This window comes from Otolemur garnettii, unplaced genomic scaffold (assembly GCF_000181295.1).
Source record: "Otolemur garnettii isolate 467f Iridium unplaced genomic scaffold, OtoGar3 scaffold00230, whole genome shotgun sequence".
NCBI classification, from domain to species: Eukaryota; Metazoa; Chordata; class Mammalia; order Primates; family Galagidae; genus Otolemur; species Otolemur garnettii.
Window position 1 is genome coordinate 1,706,916 of NW_003852625.1, and position 5,200 is coordinate 1,712,115.

The following is a 5,200-nucleotide window of genomic DNA, read 5'->3' on the forward strand; positions in this document are numbered from 1 at the left end:
TCTAAATTTAAAATCCCACAACTGCCACCCTTTCAGTCACACTTTTCCTAAATTACTTTTTATTTATCACCATTTAATATGGATTTTTACTTGTTTATATTGGTTAATGTCTTCCCCCCAATGTAATTTTTTTTTTACAAAAAGATGCAACAATTTTATTTTTATTGTAAACCAACAATTTATAGTTGTATAAACTTATGGAGTACACAGTGATGTTATAATTTATGAATACAATGTGGAATAATTAAATCAAACTAGTCAATATATCCATCACCTCAAATACTTAACAATTTTGTGGTAAGAACATTTGAAATTTACTCTAATATTAACTATAATTACCACATTGTGCAACAGAACTCAAAAAAGAATGAAGCATTCTTCATAAGATTTTGCATCTTTGACCATCAATGAGATAAAATATCATTTTCAAAATAGCATTCAAATATGAGTGTACTTAACCTACATCCTCCAGGTCATAATAAAGCAAGCTGGTGAACACAGTAATAATTCATGGTATTTCATGTTTAACAAACTGTTAACAGAAAAAGTTGGTTGAAGAAAGGCATACGAACATTGTCTTATAAGAATTAGAACCTAGGGGCTCCATAATCACCTGGCATCCGTTCAATATTGTATCTGTGGTTAGAAATATACATGATAGGAACTCCAGGGATTTTCCGGATTCTTCATTTAAGGTCTCGGTCAACTGTGGCCACAATGTAACACTTGTTCTGAGTTACTCTCTGTACTAAGCAGTTATCTATACAGGTTCCTTTGTGTGTGCATGGTAATTGTTCAAATCTTGGATCCTTGGCAATCCTGAGGGCCACTTGATACTTTTGCCCCAATTTCTCAATTTCAGCCATTACGCAGTCAGTTATACAAGGAAATGCACTTGGCATACAGACAGTCCACCATTGACTGAACTAAGTTCAGTTTCGCTTTAATGGAAAAGTTGATAAAGTTGGTATCAACCAAGATGTGGTAAGGTGGGCCCAGTTGTGTATTATATTGGAAGAATAAGCATGAAGGATGCTGGGGGGACTTCTCTTTCCTTTAATGTGCTGGGATCTTTCTTTTCTTTCTTTTTAGGTTTCAATCTGTCCTTTTCTTTAAGCCTCTGATCCCTGAGACTAAGCATTCGCTTCATGGTTGCATACTTCCTTGTTTTCTTTTGCTTCCCCATGTTCATGCCACACTCTTGTTTCTTCCAGAATCCCCAACCCTCCCAATGTAATTTCATGAGGCAGAGATTTAGTCTGGTTTGGTTGTTATATCTATATTGATTTGTTTACTATTACTATATGAAGGACATAGAACAGAGCCCAGCCACAAAGTAGGTTCTCCATAGATTTCATTGGATATATGATTTCCAGCTTGAAGTTTCCCCAGCAGATGACTCTTTGTGTTCTGGCATGTGGCATAATTATCTGGGATTTTAGGAACAGCAATGCTGATTTTAAAACAACAATTAAACAAACAAAAACCTGGGAAGTAACATGTAGAAAACAGAATGAGATTCCAGGAGAATAAGATTGCAAGGGTAAGAAGTTGAGGAAGGGGCGGCATCTGTGGCTCAGTGAGTAGGGTGCTGACCCCATATACCGAGGGTGGCAGGTTCAAACTGAGCCCCGGCTGAACTGCAACAAAAAAATAGCCAGGCATTGTGGTGGGCGCCTGTAGTCCCAGCTACTCAGGAGGCTGAGGCAAGAGAATCATTTAAGTCCAAGAGTTGAAGGTTGCTGTGAGTTGTGATGCCATGGCACTCTACCAAGGGTGATAATGTGAGACTCTGTCTCTAAAAAAGAAAAAAGAAGAAGAAGTTGAGGAAGAAGGGAAAGAGCAGGCAGAGAGTTAAACAGCATGAGCCTCCTCCATGGAATGCTCTCAGTCATCAGCCTCCCAACCCATGGTGCATTTTGTTAATGTCCCCCTGCACTGAAGGGAGTGTGGTTCCATTAGACACCTAGAGGGGACCAGGAATGTACAGAATAAGTCAGTAGGTTTCTGGAAACATAACCTGGCACATACTTGAGTGTAACGCTTTCTTCCTATTAGTGGCACAAGGATGCAGAAGGGGAATTTCCTACCAGGCAACTTAGAAGCTTATGAGTTCTTGGCTGGTTGAGCTGCTGAAAGTGTCAGTGGATATAGAGGTTCTCTCAGGATTCCATTACACAGTAAGTCCAGAAAAAAACACTGCCTTGGATTTTTCTATGAACTGAGAGTATTGGGAGCCCACTAAAAGCTGCATTTTCAGAAAGAAGCAGAGTAATTAGGTAGGATTCCATATGAACATCTCCAAATGTAGGTTTGGTGGTGGAGGAGGTAGAATCTCATTGGTGGATCTGCAAATACGGGTAAAACAATAATCTTTCTTCTGGGGTAGCATGTGTGGCTCAAGGAGTAGGGCACTGGTCCCATATACCAAGGGTGGTAGGTTCAAACCTGGGCCTGGCCAAAACTGCAACAACAAAAATTAAAATAAAATAAAAAATTTTTTTAAAAGTAAAAAAGAATAATAATCTCTCTTCCGCCAATTGAGTGGTAAGTGCAGTCAACTGGTTCTATATGACTCCAAATTTGGTCCCACACTACTGGATTCCTTCAGTGCCTAATACCTCATCTGTTGTCTCAGGGTGTGTAGCAGTGATCCTCAAGAATCTTGGATTCCAGGCAAAAGGTCCAGTATCCATTGCAATGAAGGAGAGGTAAGTTGTAGCCAAGGTGCTGTTCTCAGCAGATGAGATTCATTGAAGCTAAGTGCTAGGAATACAGTAATACATAATGAACAACCCCCTGCACTGAAGGAGTTCAAACTGGTGAGGATTGGGATAGGGAGATAGGGTCATACAAATAGACCATAATAACAAACATGTTAAGAGCAATAATGAAATAATAGGATGCTATGAAAGAAGTTCAAGGAGACAAGCCAAACACACTCTAGATTAAGTGGGGTCAAATCAGTCTTTCAGAAGGTGATGCCTGAACCAAGGTCTGAAGAATAATAAGTAGGAAAGTAGTATGGAAGGAGAGGGGAGAATTTTAGGCAGAGAAGACTAAGGAAAGGAATGGTGCTAAATAAATAATTGCATGGCATGTTCCCTGGCACTACCAAGCATTCACTGTCGCTGTATGATGTAGTCTGAGTCAGGGGTCACTGAGGTTGGAGGCTAGAGAAGTGACTGGGAAGCAGATCACCACAGTCCCATGCTCCAATTTAAGATTTCTCCTGTAGATGATAGGGCTTGGGGGAAAGGGTTTTAAGCATGTGAGTAACGTTTTAAACATGAAAGTCAGCATTTCAGAAAATTTCACTGCAAAACATAGGCAGCATTGAAAATGGTAAGACCTGAGAAACAAGAAAAACTGGGGGAATGTTAGGAGGCCTAATTCAGCCCTACATGAACTCTCCCCCCCCAAGACAAAGGACACAAAGGACTTAGTTATCGCAAAAAAAAAAAAATTTGCCCCAAAGGACCCTAACTCATTAAATCCCTCTGGGCAAGTTTTGCAACTTGCCCACCCGCTAGGGCCCATATAAAAGAGGTCTCTAACTGCCTCCAGTCACAGATACCATCTTTTCCCTGCCCAGTCTGGTGGCCATCCCCTTTTAACAAACCTGGCCTGCATCTTTCTTTAGGGCTGCATAGTATACCATGGTGTACATATACCACAATTTATTGATCCATTTGTGGGTAGATGGGCACTTGGGCTTCTTCCATGATCTAGCAATTATGAATTGGGCTGCAATAAACATTCTGGTACAAATATCTTTGTTGTAGTGTGATTTTTGGTCTTCTGGATATATACCTAGTAGAGGAATTATAGGATCAAATGGCAGGTCTAATTTTAGTTCTCTAAGTGTTCTCCAGATGTCTTTCCAAAAGGAACGTATTAGTTTGCATTCCTACCAGCAGTGTAGAAGTGTTCCCTTTTCTCCACAACCAAGCCAGCATCTGTGATTTTGGGATTTTGTGATATGGGCTAATCTTTTTTTTAAAATTTATTTATTTATTGCAGTTTTGGGCTGGGGCTGGGTTTGAACCCACTACCTCCAGCATATGGGGCCAGCACCCCACTCTTTTGAGCCACAGGTGCTGCCCCATATGGGCTAATCTTACTGGTGTTAGATGATATGGAAAATATTCTTCTTAGCAAAGTATCTCAAGAACAGAAGAAAAAGTATCCAATGTACTCAGCCCTACTATGAAACTAATTTATAGCTTTCATAGGAAAGCTATAACCCAATCACAGCTCAAGAATGTGGGGAAAGGGGAGAGGGAGAGGATGGATGAAGGGAGGATGATTGGTGGGATCATGCTTATGGTTCATCTTATAAGGGTACATGTGAATCTTTCTAAATGTAGAATATAAATGTCTTAACACAATAACTAAGAAAATGACTAATTAGTTTGATGAAAATATTTCAAATCATATATAAAAACAGCACACTGTACCCCATGATAGTGTTAATGTACACAGCTATGATTTAATTAAAAAAAAAAAAACCCTAGCCTGAACATCTCCCCTCTGGTCTCATCTCTGGGTACTGCAGCTTACACCTTTCAGGGAAGTCAGTACTATAACGTGGAAAAGGTGATGGTAGATTGAACTAAATATGACAGTGAGAAGAGGCAGAATGTGCTGGGCAGGGTGGCTTACACCTGTAATCCCAGCACTCTGGGAGGCCAAGGCAGGTGGATTGCCTGAGGTCAGGAATTCAAGACCAGCTGGAGCAAGAGTGAGAATCCCATCCCTACGAAAAATAGAAAAACTAGCTGAGTGCTGTAGCAGGAATCTGTAGCCCCAGCTACTTGGGAGGCTGGGGCATGCAGATTACTGGAGACCAAGAGTTGGAGATTGCTGTGAGCTATGATGCCACAGTACTCTACCAAGGGCACTGGAGTGAGACTCTGTCTGAAAATTAAATAAAAAATAAGATAAAGAAGGATAATTTAAGAAACATGTTTAAAATAAACATATTTAAAATAAATAAGTCTTTGAAAACTAAGTAGATGTTAGGATAAGAAAAAAAGAAGAAGCTAGGATAACTTCTAGTTTGGGCATCTATGAGGAAGGGAGTACGATCCATTTTGAAGCAGGAAACAAAAGAGCCAGTTACTAGAGAAAATGCTCACTATTGTTGGACTGGGCTAAGCAATAGAGAGAAATTCTGTTAAGAGAGAATGTGGGCTAC

At 40.0% G+C, this 5,200-nt stretch overlaps 1 pseudogene; it reads right to left on the reverse strand.

The window, feature by feature from the left end:
- Positions 1–587: 587 nt before the first annotated feature.
- On the reverse strand, positions 588–1,186 carry LOC100956766 (annotated as a pseudogene).
- Positions 1,187–5,200: the final 4,014 nt, after the last annotated feature.